This window comes from Saccostrea echinata, unplaced genomic scaffold (assembly GCF_033153115.1).
Source record: "Saccostrea echinata isolate AGI-Se365-2 ecotype Australia unplaced genomic scaffold, CSIRO_AGI_Sech_v1 ptg000014l, whole genome shotgun sequence".
NCBI lineage: Eukaryota > Metazoa > Mollusca > Bivalvia > Ostreida > Ostreidae > Saccostrea > Saccostrea echinata.
This window is the reverse complement of record NW_026889763.1, coordinates 18,312,887-18,331,249: the sequence shown is the minus strand read 5'-3', so window position 1 is coordinate 18,331,249 and position 18,363 is coordinate 18,312,887. Positions and strand designations below refer to the sequence as shown.

At 31.3% G+C, this 18,363-nt stretch overlaps 2 long non-coding RNA genes across 2 annotated transcripts; one reads left to right on the top strand and one right to left on the bottom strand.

Moving 5' to 3' along the window:
• The first annotated feature begins 891 nt into the window (after positions 1–891).
• On the top strand, positions 892–4,768 carry LOC133187323 (uncharacterized). Its single transcript, XR_009721170.1, has 3 exons — positions 892–964; positions 2,326–2,420; positions 4,629–4,768. It is a non-coding gene; the product is annotated as an uncharacterized LOC133187323 (long non-coding RNA).
• A 1,093-nt stretch (positions 4,769–5,861) lies between these two features.
• On the bottom strand, positions 5,862–7,661 carry LOC133187324 (uncharacterized). The gene is made up of 3 exons (XR_009721171.1): positions 7,438–7,661; positions 6,642–6,795; positions 5,862–5,946 (listed from the first exon to the last, which is right to left on the bottom strand). It is a non-coding gene; the product is annotated as an uncharacterized LOC133187324 (long non-coding RNA).
• Between the last annotated feature and the right edge of the window lie 10,702 nt (positions 7,662–18,363).

The following is an 18,363-nucleotide window of genomic DNA, read 5'->3' as shown; positions in this document are numbered from 1 at the left end:
GAATAGGTGATATCACCTATTCGCATTTCTTACAACAACAAATAATGAATGCTCCCTTCCTCAAGATTATCTAGATTTTCATTGGAACCAAGCAAATTCGGGCTGCGTTAGGGTCTGTAAGTCTCGTCACGTGACTCGCGAGATTTTTCGATAATATTAACTTCCAGGTACCTCACACATGGAGATGTGTATTGGGTTATGCATGTTTATGGTTTACACAAAGCGTATAAGGAAAGTTTAAGCAGTTGTACAAAGCCGAAGGGTTCTCCGACTTACGATGGATAAATTGAGGGTCGTAAAAGCTTGGGTGCGAGCAAGTAGAAGGAGAATTACGATCGAAGTACAGGTAAACAGGTCAGAGAATGTCACCTGCTTCTTGGGTATTCTTGGGTGAAATAGAAGTCTTATATTATACATTTGTATCTGATTAGAATAGTTTTGTTATCATCATTCCAACTAATTTATTAACAGATTTTTCTTGAATTCGAGGATAATGATGTTATTACCAGCTGATTAAGGAGGAGTAGCAGGGTTCGAAATTCACTATATATACAACTCGCAAAACGCGAGTTAGAATTCCCAAATTGCGAGTTAAAACTTGGGTAACTCGCAAAAACTTGCGAGTTGAATTTTTTTTGCATTGAAACTGTAGCAAAATTATATAATATGACAGAACACAATGCCTTTGATTTAAATCAGTAATTTAAATAAAAGTCACACTGTAGTTGTATTTTGTGTATTGTACAGTAGTTACTTTTCCCTTAAGTTACATGTATTTAATTTATATAAATTTAACTTTATATGAAAATTGCGAGTAGTCTTATAAAATTGCGAGTTCACTTGCTTGGTACTCGCAATTATTTGCGAGTTGGAATTTTAGGGAGTTTCTAACCCTGGAGTAGTGTACAGTGTAAGTGTCAGATGGGTACGAACGTCATCTTGTGACAGCATCACCTTTGTTTGGGTAAATAATTTGTTCAGAATACGCTTCATTTATCAACAAAAATTTAGCTGTTGCATGTCAGTAGGTCTAGTTTTTTAAGTATTCAATGTTTGAAAGCACTTATCAGGTCCAGTACAATCTTTTGATTTAGCTATATATACAGTATAGCTTTATTAAGCTGTTCAGAAAAGCTTAATTTTGCTATTTTATAACACTTTTTCTTAAATGTATACTTTTCTCAGCATGCACAAAAAGTCGCACCTTGGTGCAGTGATGATACTCAACCTTGAACTCATCTGAAATTGATGCATTTAAAACTCACTCATTAAAATCTCCTTGCATACATGTAATAATTTTTAGGCCCAAATACTGTACAGCAGTCCTCAAAATACAGGAATTTGGGTGAAAATACTGTACATTGTTCATCAAAAAACTATACAAAAAACTGTACAAAATATTGACCAAAAATCAATGTAAGAGGTTCATTTTTTAAGCTCTTCTGAGCCAAAGGCCCAAAGAGCTAATGCTATGGCCATTTGTGCGGTGTGCATAAACTTTTTAGAATATGGGCCATAACTCAAGAACCCTTTGGCCAATTATTGTCAAATTTGTCACAGGGTATCCTTGGGCCAAGGGCTTCCGTTTATACTAAAACTAGGGTTGTGACCCTTAAACAAGGGGAGATAATTAGGAAAATAGAAACAAAAGAGACTTTTGTACTCAAAGTTCTAAAAGTTTTTGGGCTACATATGCAATTGATACAGTTACTTCTTCAATGAATTTATAAAGGAGGCCAATTATGGTCAACAAGATAATTGATTAATTCAGTACATTCAATGAGAAGCAATCATACTTATCCATGCCTCAATGCACACAAGGTAGTGGACAGTTACTCAAATAATAGAAATTTATCTTTTGCTGAAAAGTAATCAAAAGTTGCAAAGTTGGAGCTATCTTTGATTTTGCTTGTTGTTTCGATAGCCCATAGCACATATATGAATAGTCAAATACATGCAACTTTTTGTCTATTTCTTACCAAAATAATTTTTGTGAAAAACTGCATATAAATAGCTAAATCAAGCTATTTTGAATAGCTTAATAAAGCTAAATAGCTATTTCAAGCTATATAGCTAAATTAAGAGATTGTACTAGACCTGCTTATTTCCCAATCCCAACGATAAAACTTTCTTTATATATTCTGCAAATTCTCTCTGCATTTATCATTGAACAAAATTCATATTACTGCAATTATATGACCATATTCTTCAGTTTAGAGAGCATGTTATAGAGGATATTTTGGTTAAAGTTTTGGTCTGTTTCATGCAGTGTTTGAAATATTCTTTCATCTTACACAATTGTATACATTAAGATTTATTTTATAGCTAAAGTACAAGAGAACTGCAGCATCTAAGACTACATGTACATCAACTTTGAATAATCTACCCGGTATATCCTCAAAAAGGCAACTCAAATACAGGTATGAAATTGATGTCACAAAATAAGTTTTTGGACTTACATTTACTCTTATAATTCATATACATATAAAGCATATAAAAAATAAAAATAGAAAATTAAAGGTTCATCAGGTGACAGCTCAATCATGTATGGAATATTATTAGGCCAAATAAAAAAATATGTGTGGTTCCCATTACCTGACCGTCCCTATTTTAGATCCCCGACCCTAAACTTTTTTTCGGCAATATTCATATTTATTTTCCGGAATTTTCCGCGATTTCTGTCATCCACTTCGGTATTAGTTTTAGTTCCAGCAATGGCGGCCTCCATGCAAAAATCGTTTCAACACGTAGTGCAAGTGTTTGATGGTGTTAAATCTAAAGCAAGCTAGCATGGCGTGGCAGTATACCTTTTTTCCAGCGCCATGTTTTTTTGTTTGTTTTTTGGTTGCCAAATTAAATAAATATGCCCAAGAGTGGCGAGATTCAGTTAGTTGCTCTGTTTACAGCTGGTTTATAACAAGTGCATGCTGATTAGCCCCTTTATTATAAATGCACGCAAAGGTGTGAAGTCAGGATAGGAAATCACTTCTCGCTTGAAAGCACACAGACAGCTGGCCAGGTAACATTTTTTGGAGTTAGGGGGAAGATAACATGAGAAAACATTTATTTGATTGCATTGATTACGCAAGAATTAGCCCAATGTGTAAGATAGATTAACTTGTAAACTATTAAATATTTTATATCAGGATCATTTCTTTTAAACCGAAGGTAGAAAAAAAAAAAACAGTTCATGAGGAAAAGTGAAAAAGAAGACTGCTGATTTTACATGAATAAAGTCAACTTGCAAAACACCAATATATATGAGAACTGAGCTTGGAAGTATGAAGTCTTCAATGAGGCAAAAAGGTTTCATGAAAGGATTTAAAATTTTAATAATATTAAATATTTGTAATTCTGACAAATTTGAATGATTCTATGTCATCTTGCTTAGGTGATTTATTTTGTTTTAAACATTACTGTACAAAGTGTAGGTGTCACATTCTTTTCCTCTGACAGCTCTTAGCAGAACTCTCATGTCCGTTTTCTAGTTTATAGTTCAGAATTTATTATTAAGTAAAATAAGAACTGTTCTGGATAAAAGTAATTAATTAATATCATTTATAAACACTGATTTTAAAAAAAGGATGTTCACCTTGGACTTTATTTATTACAAAAAGAAAAGATTGTGTTTTCATTATTTTTGATTTAAAAATATTTGTTTCATATTCATAACTAGGGTGCCCCCTGCCAATGTTGACTAGTATATTTAACGCCACATCGAAATGCCACTTATTTTCTCCTTCACTCTGTTCATCCACAAATAAAACATTTCTTTTCTGAACCATAGTTGGAAAAGACTGAATTCAAAATAAACAAAACATTTATTAGTTATGAGTTATATACTCAGCTCTTCACAAAATATTTCTGTTTTTTCGCATTCTATAATGTACAATTTTAGATTTTATATACCTGTATAAAGACTTCCGCAGCAGATTCCGATAGAGAAATCATGATCTATATTTAAGATTTAATGTATAATGCTTAAGATATCCATTAATTTTACTTATAATATACAATTCTGAAATTAATATCATCCTTTAAAAACAAGGATAGCACATATCATCTTCGTAAACACTTAACATTCTAAAAAAAGAAAATATAATATCCAAATAACAGTTAAATAATTCAATTTGCTCATGCTGATTTTCTTCAAACATTGTATTTTCTAGATGAGTATGAACTCGAATGAATAGAATCAGCAAACAACTGTTAAATACCCAAGTCATTTTATTCACACATTAAAGCACATATCTAATCCATATGCTTAAGAGAAAACATATCTAACACTCTACACATAAAATAGTTCACTTATGCTAACGAAAAGAAATAGGTATTATTTAGAAAAATTTAGAAAATCATTTTGTACAAAAAAAAACAAAAAAAACCCTACCTACCCTTTTTTTTTTTGGAGGTGTAACCGGAACCACACATATTTTTTTGTTTGGCCTTAATGCTGAGTTTCCAAATGCAAAATTAAGGGTATTCGATATATTCCATACAAGTTGTCAATCATTTATTAGTGATTTATACAGAGGTTCATTTGCATATAAATGTTGATAACATTGTTTTACTGTCTTTATTAACTTGTAATACTAAATTTTATAAATTGACAAATTCATTCTTTTTAGAAAGTGCATATAATTTGGAAAAGAGACCATCAATCCACTGGGGGGTATCGCATGAAAGCAATGATTATAGAATATTGTAAGGCTGGAGGAGTTATAGTACAACAGGCAGGCAAGTAATGGTACTTTGTTCTGGAAATTTTTCGCCCCAGTTTTATTTTTCTCATTCTGCCCTCCTTACAAGTAGGTGAATTTAAAACAGGACAAATTCGAAGAAGGCAGCATATATCTTTTAAACACAAATGTGTCTGATCAAATTTGAAAAGGGCAAAATTGTTTTCAAGGGTGAAAGAGTGAATATTTTAAAAATTAGAATGGGGTAAAAATATCCAATAATACAGGTTATATATATTAACACAGTACATATGCATTTCTCTTTTCTTTATAATGAAAATAATTTGTTCTGTAAAAGGACAAATTTTGTTCTGATTTGTATCAAATAAATAAATATGTGCCAGATTTATTATTTTGCAGGCACCTAAGTTACCATCAGTTGTGTGTCAAGCTGTGCAAAAATTCTATGTCATGTTACAGAATCTTTCTTATATACAGGTATATGTCTGCGCATCTGGCAATCTTAGGACATCACTGGATGGTTTTGTTTAAAAAGATTACAGAGTTAACACGCACTTCCAGCATGAAGACCAGCCAGTTGCCTCACCTGTCCTGACATTGTTAAAGGTAAATGGTCCTTTCAGAAAAGGATCTGACAATGCAAAGGCTTGCTAATCAATTAAAGATTTCTATTTACTAATAGGTAATTAATTTGAATTTCTGTAGCTTAAAAATTTAATGATATGAATTAAAAAAAATATTTTAATCAAATTTATTTTTATTTCAGTACTTTGTGACAGTGAAAAGACATGGCTTTAAATTACTGTATCAGAGATCAATCCAGGTTATAAATCTGAGGAAAACAATAAAGCATCCACTTCGAGCTACTTATATCACTGCCTTAATAAGATGTCTGCATGTGTAACTAACAAAGGACAGTGACCAGTTGTATAGCTATGATATCAGAGGGCATCCTGAAAAACACTCATCACTAAGAATAGAAAACTTCAAATGACTTTTGTATCAATCCTTTGGCTTGGAATTTCAGTAGCCTTTAGCATCTTTCAAGCATTTCATGAAGTACATGTACCAATTTGCAGGCATAAAATGTTTGAAATAAAAAAAAATAATTTCTCTGCCAGTTAACAGTGTCATAAGCAGTTGATTGATATTACAGTTCCACTGGCATAGTATTTGTGGTTGAATGGTGCCATTTTTAAGAAAACTTTTCACAAAAACCTGGAAAACATCAGATGGAAAGGAGCATCTACAAGAAAAACAGTTAACACTTTCTTGAATATTAACAATGATATATCATGCCCATTTACATCCTTTATATAAACTAATTAACCTAATCATAGAGAATTATGTACAAATTTGTCCTTTTGTGTATTTATAGTGTATTAAATTGATTTTACTAATTTATAAATATTTATGTTTTTCACAGTCATTAACATTTACAAATAGAAGTACACATAACATAAAAATATTACATGTTTAGTAGGATAACGTGAAATTGTTATACCACAAAAACCATCGCTGACCTCGCCTCGGTCAGCAATGGTTTTTAAGGGGTAAGAATTTTACATCACCCAAAATAAACAGGTAATATTTTTCTTGTCATAAAATGCATTTTAAAGAAAACATCAAGGTGAAACGAATGTGCAAACATTCTGCACAGTTAACATTTTTTATTACTGTATATACTGTTACCCGTAGTCATGCATTTTCAACCATTGGGATGTAATGTTTGGCATACAGTATGGTAATAGTACTTGTTAACAAATGTTTTTTAAACCAATCAAATTTGACTATTTAACATGAAAGTGTATCATAACAAATTTATCTAGCATAATGGTGCTGTAAGTAACCATGGAATGTGAGCTTGTGTGAACTTGATCCTGAATTATTAAGTTTTGATATTGTAAAAAAGACCTGTGCAGCCTAAACTTTAACTTGTACCTGATTTAAATGGAGTTCCGTCATTAACAACTTGGAAGTTGGAAGTTGTCACACTCATCATGAGTATAATAACTGGGGGATCTGCTTCATTTGCAGATACATGGATAACACATTCACTCAAAGCACTGTCCCTTTTTCAGTACCTTGTGCAGCCCTGTAATATATAATGACAAATGGAGAAAATTGCCTATTTCAAGAAAAAAAGTCTGTCTCATAATTGTAGGAGTATTGGCAAGGGGGGGGGGGGGGGGTCATGAAACTTGGCGGTTAATCCAGTTTGTATGTGTAAATGAAAAATGCCTTCTTCTTTGTAGAATAAAAAAATGATTATTTTTTTAGTGTTTCTTACCATTTTTATTTCCGAATAGACAGGGTAGCTTATAGCCTACAGAATGAGCTGACCATTTTTATTTATTGTTGTAATTAAAAAAAAAAAGAATGTGTTTTCTACAAAGATCATATGTTATAGACGTGGTATTCAACTTTGTATTCCCATGGTCGATGCATTTGGGTACATCTATTTTTTTTATTTGCTTTCAATGACATCGCATTCAATATCCCAAACTCATGTATACCTGTCCAATACTCCAAATTATACCACTGTAAGCTAAGTCAATGCTTTAAATTTATGAAACCAATCTGTAGATAAGCGTACCTTTTGAATACAGACGATTTTAGCATAAAAACGATTTAATTTTCCCTTTTTGCTTAAGTATGTTGGCTAATCTTGGCCCCCTCGGAGTAGCTTGTGTTTACGTTATGTAATGAAAAAATAAAGCAATTAAACGCTATTTACCTGCATCTATCAATCCACTTTCTCCTCTTCTTTGCAACAATCGGGGATCAAAACAAACTACAAGTTTAATAATTCCACTGCGATGCTTACAACTTAAGTAATCCATTGTCTCCAAGAACGCTCAGGTACCCGGGAGTTATAAAACGAAAGTGAAAGTCAACGAGACTTACAGACCCTTTGAATTTTCCTATAGTATACATGATAGATAAGTGTAATAAATATAATTTGTGAGCAAAAACAAACAACAAATTCTACTGGGGTGCTTAAAACTAAATGCGAAGCTGTAATCCATTGTCTGCAAGAATGGTAAGTTATAAAACGAAAGTGAAAGTAAATGAGAATTAAAGCTATAGTCTTGGGAGCAGTTGTTATTTCATAAATAATTTGAATAGGTGATATCACCTATTCGAATAAGTGATATCACCTATTCAAAATGATTAAGTGATATCACCTATTCGAATAGGTGATATCACCTATTCGAATAGGTGATATCACCTATTTGATTTGAATAGGTGATATCACCTATTCGAATAAGTGATATCACCTATTCAAAAGGAATAAGTGATATCACCTATTCGAATAAGTGATATCACCTATTCGAATAAGTGATATCACCTATTCTAATAGGTGATATCACCAATTCAAATCGAATAGGTGATATCACCTATTCGAATAGGTGATATCACTTATTCGAATAGGTGATATCACCTATTCGAATAGGTGATATCACCTATTCAGAAGCTGTATATGCTACTTAGAATAAATGTCCTTGATATAATCCATAGAAGAAAATTTAACTGAAGTAGCCAAGGGGTTGAATATCGGGGTGGGGGATTACTATCCACTAGTACCTGTGATTTGGAGGGGGTTGGGTTCTGTCGTAGTTCTTTTGTGGGAAAGAAGTGCATGGAACTTTATAAAGAAATTTGCATCTGTTCAGTACATGGCATTAAGTTAGTAAAGGGGGACCTCCTTCTTTGTTCAAGGGAGCAAGTGAAAAAAAATGAGGTAAACATGAGTTATATTATGGACTGATCAATCAGCATATTTTTTTTTAAAGGGAAAATGCGAGGAACAATATTATGTTTGGCAAAAACCTATTTAGGAAATTGTGTACATTTGTATACCAAATTCTAGGTAGAAAATAAAGTTTCCATTTTGCGAAGAATGAGTTTCCTAATAATAAGCGCAGTAAACGACAAAATTGGGGACGTTTTTACTTGGGTATTTATTCAAGTATCAGTCTATTTCGAAAATAAAGTCTTACATAGAAATGTCTTGTTTTTGTTACAAACGAATTTTGCATATATATTGTATTTAAAAAAAAAATACTCTAGCACCTGTATTGATAAAGAAAGCTAATATGAAATTCACCTCTTTTAATTATAAATCTCTTCTAATTTTTAAATTATCGCTTGTGCTTAAAAACAAAAAATAGCATAGAAGTGAATTAGTGGTACAATTAAATTTTATTGTGACTGATAATTGCCGATAATTGTGATAATTTAAATTTAATAACAAAAGAAAAGTTTCCATTCCGTCTAGATACTTTTTAACCAATTCTGTGCCTGAATTTCCGAGCTTATGCTCAAGGCACACTTGCACAAATACAAATGATCTTCGTCAAATGTAACGCCATATAAAGGTCTGATCTATAATTAATGATCGAATGTGATAATTTGATATATTACAAGTAGTAGTTGTGTTTAAAGCTATATCTGGCGTATCTGAGCTAAAGAAATAGAAATACGAGATTGAGTGTAGATAATCTTATAATGTTATTTAAGTTCAAACAAAAATTTTCACCGATTTTGAACTTGAATAACCTCATGTTTCCATAGTTAAATTGACTTTACACTTTAAATGCTGAGTCGGTTAATAATTTGGTTATTGTTTTAAATTTCTAATATCTTTGAAACCTTAATGATTTAAAATGTGTAATTTATAGGAAAGCCCTATCTTTATATAAAGTAAAAAAACAAATAGAAAGATCTTTTTAATTTTAGTTAGTCTGAACTTCTAAAAAAAAAAAAAACAAACCCATATGTGACTTTCATGTGATAATTTCATCGATTTGTTATATGACAAGTAACAAATTTCCATAAATGGAAATAATAATTTAAGAAATGTCTTATATTGTTTACGTGATCATATATGTTTCAAAAGTTTCGCTACTATAGATATTCTTATTTAAGATTATTTTATCATGCAGATACAGCATTATTATATAGTTAATAAAAATAGAGCTGCTGTTTACGTCATGATGTCAGGGACAGTTGCACTTAAATGTTTTTATGTATTTGATCTGAATATATCATATATATATATATATATATATAGAGAGAGAGAGAGAGAGAGAGAGAGAGAATGTGACACATCTATAACCTATCTCGGTTGCATGAGTATTCATACATTTGTAAACACATTAAATCATTAGATCGATTATACTTATAAAATTTACTGTCATTATATTTAAGTCACTTTTCAAATGTAGTGCCTTTAACGAAGTTAGTAGTAGGCATCACTACTTCATGCCAAAAAATTGAAATATTTAAATTACCTCAGTTTTCCTTGCAGAAATATTTAGCCACTTTGCCAAAACTGAATACCTACCTTTTCAAAGCGCGATAACCCATGTTTGCAAAATGATTTTATTCACTATAATTACTGCTAAAAGTAATGTTGCCTTATCTATTAATAACAGAAGAGATGAAAATATTTAATTTTTGTACAATAATGAGTCTCTCTAGAAAAGGTTCATTTATAAAGCCTCTAAATCCCGTCTTCTTCAGCAAGCTAGAAAAGCCGTGTTTTATGTATTGTGTGGATTAAGAAAATTTTGTATATACCTTTTGATATTCTCTTACAATTGTTTGATGCTATGTTATGATATATGATATGATGTGATATGATATGATATCACATGGTATTACCCATCTGAAGTATGGGGTTATGGGAATTACGATATTATTGAATCATTTCATTTAGAATTTTTAAATATATTATGAAAGTGAAAATTGTATTTTATATGAAGAACATGGGAGAGTACCTATATATAGTAAGCCAGGAATTAGTAATTCATCAACCGAAATGAAGACATTCGGGTATGCATATGATTAGAAGCATGTCGAGAAATATGGACCACACGAGGAAGGCTGAAATACTAAAGCAAAACAAAACAAGATGTGTTTGTAAAACATTAATGTCCCCCATGGCAGCTCATGGGAAAGGTTAAAGTTTTTCAAATGTAAGACAAACTCTAAGGCGAAGGTCAAGAGATAAAAAATATTGGTACCCAAGGAAAGATCTTGTCACAAGGAATACAAATGTGAAATATGAAAGCTCTCGCATCAACCGTTCAAATGGCCATGGTTAAAGTTTTTCAAAAGTAGGTCAAACTCCAAGATCAAAGGGTATCTTTTCAGATCACTTTCACGGCAATTTTTGTTTAGAAAATATCAAGTTTTTTTTTTAAGAAGGACCAAGTAAACCAGGGTCACAATCAAACAAGAAAAGCAATTTGTAGATCTGTAAAGTGGATTATGGATAATAATGGTAATTCAGATGTTAATTCTGTTCTGTCAGAAAAATTAAATTCTATTGTTAAATGTATACTTAATCGGTTTGAAAGTTTGGAGTCTGCACACAGTCAGACACAAATGTAGTTTTCAAATCATCAGTACATAAACTAATTCGAGTAATAAATGCTCTTTAAAATGGTACTAAAGGTTTATATCGATGATTTAGAAGACGAATTTCTATTTATACTTAAATGCCCAAAATAAGAAACTTTGAGAGAAAAATATATTAAAAACTACTCTTCTTCGCTCTAGTATTTCTAGATTAACCCAGTTGTAGACCATCCCAACACTGAAGAACTGGGAAATTTTAGAAAAAAATATATTATTTTGCAAATATATTGTCTAATTCATAAATATCATGATTTATCTTCCTTACTTATTAGTATATTACTTTATATGTTGTAACTTGTGATTCATAAATTGTATATAAGTACATGTATGTATCATGTTGTAAATTTTGAATTTACTAGGGGGAGGTAAATTCAAAATTTACAACATGATATATGTATAGTTGCGTTTGCTTATTAGTCGTAGGCTTCTTACTTCATTAAAATATGAAATCTAATACAATCTCTATGAAGGTGTAAATGTTTTTCTTTTAAGGGGGGGGGGGGGGCATTATAACATTATATTGTGTTAGATATTTTAATTAAGAGTAATTATCAAAAAAAAAATATCTTGGAGAAACCAATGAAATAGGGTTAAATAAAAATCCAAAGAACTTTCAGGAAACTTAAAATCTCCTGTTTTCAAGCATCAGTAGCATCAAAAACATGACTTTTCTTCTTTTCTACGCTTTATGCAATCATTCCTCACGATAAATTGAAGAACAGTCTTTTTGACATCATAGACAACTGCTTCCTCATTAAAAACGGAACCGAGAAATTTTATATCTTGTAAATGGGCATCTACTTTGTCAAAAATAGTTCTTATTCTGCATACAAATATTCTGAAGTTGATCTTTAAAAGGTGCTGGACTTCCTCAATGACAAGATCTTTGTAGGCTTTGGAGAGCAGGTCTTCCAATTTGTTGAAATTTCGATTGGCACAAATTGCGATCTTTTATTAGCCAACCTGTTTTTATATTTTTATGAAGCAAAATTTATTCGAAAACTTCTAAAGGAGAAGAAAACTCTTGTGGCCTTCAACTCGACATTTAGATATATCGACGATGTTTTATCACTTAACAATAGTTACCTTCACTGATATGTCGACTCGATATATCCCAGGGAAATGGAAATAAAAGACACTACATGATCTGCAACATTTATTTCATATTTCGATGTTTCACTAACGATTGAAGATAATGGCCAACTAATAACTAAACTGTTTAACGAACGGGTTGACTTCAGCTTTTCCATCGCCAACTTCCTTTATTATGTAGTAATATTACAATATCACCTGCATGTGGTCTTTATGTCTTCCCAACTGATTCTATGCGTAAGAACAGCCTCTGAATATGATCAATTTTTAAACCGAGGCAAACTACTGAAAATAAATTGATGTTTCAAGGATTTCAATAAAACTGGTTAGAGTCAGCTTTTCGCAAATTCTAAGGTCAGTAGAATGGCCTTGTTTGTAAGTACAACCTATCGTTTGATCGTATTTTGTCAGACAGGTTTCATTCTATTTGTTAGATCATTGTTTATATACTAAATTTGACTACGGAGTACTCCTATACCTGGTCAATACAAATGGGTTGCGACAGAAGTGACCGTTCAGCAGGGGATGCTAACTCCTCCTCGGCAGCTGATCCGACCCCTGGTGTTACCAGGGGTCCGTGTTAATGCCGTGTTCACGATTTGTTTTGTTTACCGGATTTATGAGATTGATCGCTATTCGTTATTTTCACCTTCTACTTTCTTATTGGGTTAAGTAAATTCTGCAATAATTATGTCAGTTTTAAACAATGATATACAACCTTTATACTATCTTCCAACACTTGTAAACTCGTGAATATATACATCAGAATTTTTATCTGATATTCCTGTTCAAAATTTTATTATGTCTGTACTTCGGTGCCTCTGAAAAGGCCTTGAGTAAAATAAAAAGAATAAAAGTTTCGAGATATTAAAATATAAATTTCTCGATTCTGATATTGAAAAAAAAACCAACAACAACAAACAAACAAACAAACAAAAACAAACGAGCAATACAAAAAAAAAAAAACACCGAAAACAAACGAATAAAAATCACTTATATTTGCTGCATTTGCTAAAAAATGAATGTGTTTTGAAAATCGCAATTAAAATTTCAACACTCTGGCTTTGTCTTTTTTTTTTTTTTTTTTTTTTTAAAGAAACCACAAGATCACTTTAGTTTGATTAGAAGTGATATTGTAATTGTTGTATAATTATATCATTCAAATGTTTAAATTAAAGAAATGTCATGATTTCGCTTCTTTGTCAAAATAATCCTTGATTTATGTATTGGAAACTGATGTATATTATTTCTTTACCATGCCGTACGATTAGTGTTATGTTATCTTGTTTACTTTATGCTGAAAAAAGCCTCTAGCATGGCATTATTACATGTAACATAAACATCGATAGGACAAAAAAATAATTGAAAGTAAAATTATGTAACAAACACTGCATTTTTAAAATCAGTCAGATTGAAAACAAAAGTAAACTTAATTTTTGTTCAGTTCAACTGATTAATAAAATTCGAAATTATGTATAAAAAATATTAGTTTAAGATTTTTAAAACACGTGATTTCTCCTTTTTAAAACAGATTCCTTCGGAAAAATAACCTTAGTTTACATCTCATGAACTATGTATAGTCAGAAATTATTTCTTTAAGTTAACTTGAGGAAATCTACACTTAGATAGTTTGTCAATTTCAGGATATCCTAGTAAAAAATGTAAACATGGGATGTTTATGTACAATTTCTAAAACGAGGTAAATTATTGACAAACAAGTTGATGAAACAAGAATATCAGCAGTCTCGTTTAAAGTCATCATTTCGTAAGTTTTATGGTCGATACAATGGCCTTGTCAGCAAATACAATTTATCATTGAATCAAATGCTGACTGACGTTTTTCATACTAATTGTTAGGCCATTATTTACACACTGAATTGTCGTTATTTCCCGATCATGACAAGGAGCACACGGCGGGTGTGACCGGTCGGCAGGGGATGCTCACTCCTCCATGGAACCTGATCTCACCTCTGATGTTTTGGAGGTCCGTGTTTGCTCTGCTCCTATTTTGTATTGTTTAATGGACTTTTGAGCTTGAATACTGTTCGTTATCTCCATATATTTCATGTATTTCAGTTTTAACAGTTCATGGTGTGGATTGAAATTTTTATTGATATGACCTGCTGATGCTTTTGACCCGGGCCAAATTAGCCTCACTTTACTAGTATGAAAAGAATTTAATATAAAATTCATGAATAAAATTTTACACGATTTTCATTATGCTTCTTTCGCACTTTGATAAACTCTTAAGGACAGACGATACAAAAGAAACATGCATGGATTGGTATTGTTGGACAGACCTTGGTTGTAAATGATGAAAATAAATTTACAAATATTAAGAAATTGTACACGTTCTATATATGGTTGATGTGTTCAAAATTCTACCTTTCTGCAATCATCCTTAAAAAAAATACAATTCTTTATCACTTAATTTTGTGAAAATTTTAATGAAAAATGAAAAACTAATTCATTTTACTTGTATAAACATGGCTAAAGTTGTTATTTTCATGTTTTTTGGGGAGAAAATGTTTCTTTCATCTCTCTTTAACTCCATATGAATTTTACTAGTACTTAGATTTTTTTTCGTGAAATCAAAACTAACTACATATTCCTGTTTATTCCCCTAAAGAACGCCTCATGGCCCTGTATGTTCCTCCGTGACTATTGATATGAATGTATAAAAAATGTTAAATCATAATCGTGTTAAAATTCCTATTTGACCTTTTTCGCACTATAGTGCAAGTTCCTCTTCGTCGTGTATTCTTCCCAACGTATGTTTTCATCTTGTTTGGCAGAGGACGACTATTAAAGTCGAAAGAGAAGTTGAATAGATAAAGGCAAGTGGAATGAAAGGATAATTAAAGTGATATATTCTTCAGAGTAGAATGAACATATTTTATTAAATAAATTTACTAGTATGTACTTCATAATTCATTCTGTTGCATCATGCTTGATTAATATATGAGCTTGAGTCGTAAAATATCTTTCATTAGATTAAAAATTACTATTCTATTTGAAAATATGTTTTAATTATATAGACCTACTGCTCAAGGCATTGCATTTAATTTTTTTTCCTTGCATTCCATTTTTAAGCTTGCATGTGTGTTTTATTTGTGATGCGATTTCCTCAATAATTTGATAAATCTTTTAAACCAATGCGCTCTGAGTGTTAAAGAAGAAATATATTTTTTTTGTATGTTTATTGAGGGAGGGACAAACGATATCATTGGTATATCCTATTATTTAATTAACATAGCTGTCTTTCGCAATGTGTGAATATTAATTATAATCTATAAAAAGTAGAAATGGACACATACAGGGTTTTGCTAATCCTTCTTTTTCCTCTTTTATTTGAAGTTAATACTCTTTCTCGGCCTGCGCATGGATAACGCATTACCTACGATACAATTCTTACAAAAACCCCACACTTGTGTAAACCTCACAGATGAGCAGTTCCTCCATCATTTGTCTATTCCGACACATTATACCATCCTAGCCACTTTTGATCTTATATCCCTCGATTCCTAATGATGAAAAAACAGAACTTTCTCAAATGAACACTCCCCAGTGACCCTGCCTGATTCCTGGAATGTCTGCTCGTCTATAGTTATATTGTACCAACTGTAACACGCCAAAACCGCTATAAACGGTACGTTTATCTGTCATATGCTTCTGTCAGCTGCTAATTGTCTGCTTAATACATACATCTCCCTACCACCGCGGTATTTATGTAGACATTGTGCGAGATACGGGTAAATCTGGATCACAAACACGCTGATAACAGTGTATAGCCTGGGTCAAACTGTCAGGGATTAAAAATTACATTGGCTAGTCAAACAAGTTGTAGATACCAAATAAGCAAAGAGGATTTCTTTATTGGGGAAAGTGGAAAATAAATTGTAGAATTTTTTCAGAATTGTTTGAAATTAAGAACCAAATAGAAAGTGTCACAATTTTGCAAGAACGAAGTCATAATAGATAAATACTTCAAAATTTCATGAGTACCATTAATTTATCAACGACTATCGCCATGTAAAGAATAAGATAAAACATTCCAAAAATGTCAGAATATATATATATATATATATATATATATATATATATATATATATATATATATATATATATATATATATATATATATATATATATATAAATCGAAGATATCGTAAGATCTTCACCATTTATGTATAAAACAATAACAATTTTTATCTTGTATAATTTTAATTTTTTTTATATTTACATTTGGGGTGTATATCTCTCGGTTGATTCGATACGCAAGAGCATGCTCTATGTATGAACAATTTTTAAAACGAGGCAAGCTTCTGACAAACATGTTGATGAAACAAAGATATCAACAGTCTCGTTTAAAGTCATCATTTCGCAAGTTTTATGGTCGATACAATGACCTTGTCAGCACATACAACCAATCATTGAGTCAAATGCTGACTGACGTTTTTCATACTAATTGTTAGACCATTATTTACACACTGAATTGTCTACGGATTTTTTCGTTTTTTTTTTTTCGATCATGACAAGGAGCACACGGCGGGTGTGACCGGTTGGCAGGGGATGCTCACTCCTCCATGGTACCTGATCCCACCTCTGGTTTGGAAGTCTGTGTTTGCTCTGCTCACGGTTTGTTCGTTATCTCCATATTTCATTCCATTTTCCTAAAGATTCTTTGCAAATAAGAAAAAGTTCACGTTCTCATGAGCAACTGTAGGATGAGTAAGAATATTTCCATTGTGACATAATTGAAGTAAAAAAAAAAAAGTGCAATTTTTTTTTCAAATTGATCGTTGAATGACAAAAATATGTGGCAAATCATCAGAAAAATAATGTAAATACATGTATAATATATGAATGTAATTTGATCATTCATGAGGTACATGAACTACAACGCTTCATGTCTGCATATTTATCATGAAGCGATGTCGCATGTCCTCATGAATTCTCAAAAATCAAATTCATTTCTAAATGGAAAACCGTAGTATGATGTTACCTTCTAGAATGCCCGACTACTCCTAGTTTATGTCAAAATATTCCTCCAGACAGTAGTTCAAATTGTCAGAAATTAAATATAAGGTATTTAGTCACATTTGGTATTTGGTAACGTAGTATGAAAATTTTATCATTAGCTTAGTGATGAAAAAAAAAAATAAAAATATTACAAAATATTTAAAAGAAATTCAGGTTAAGTATAAATCAAAATAATATTTTCAATTTTTAAGATAGGGGCTATTTTCTTGATTAAAAATTCTTTCAAAAAATTCTGTTCCTTTTTAGAAAAAGGGACTTTTTTCTTTGAAACAGATAGGATACGGGCGATAAAGTTCTTCTATACCAATACTCACAGCTACTAGTATATCGTGACGACAGTTACTTAAAATATGATGAGTTTGAAGTTAACTTAACAAAAACTCAATGCTGATGTACACTTTTTAATTTTCATGTTACACAAATATTATGTCCTTGGGAGTTCTGTGAATTTAAGGAACTTATTTATACAAGAAACGTGACCTATTTGACCTATTTCACAAAACACCAAGGCACTCTTAAATGATATTTCGAATTTTGGTAACTTTTCTTAAACAGTTTGATCAGATTCTTTAAAGCTTTGCGGGGAAACAAAAGTATCAAAATTCCATTCCTTTCCTTACCAAGACTCTCCATTTTCTTTTAAGTTATATGTAAATGACAAATAAAGTGTATCATTAAAAACAATGATAAACTTATAGATATTTCCTTTAAAGATATTAGTAGTGTTTATAATCCTCTGTCCAAAAAGGAAATATAAATGGTTTAAATTCTCTTTACAGACCTCGCAGACTTCAAAGTCTCGTTAGCTTTTTCCACTATACCTGTAGCATTTGTCATCTAGGCCGACATTTCCCAGAGGTTCGGAGCTAAACATTAAAGATTATCTAAGCTGTATTTTCCATTAAAACATACGGGACCTCTTGTGAGAGTGCGAAAAGACAAAATGATGTATTACTCTCATAAGAATTTTTCTTTTAATTTTTCCCTCATTTAGCATCAACTTTGATAAAACTGATTTTTTTTTTGGTAGAAGAAACAATTACTTGAAAAAATGTTTGTTGGAGAAAGCAAATATTAATTCGCATTATGCATGTATATG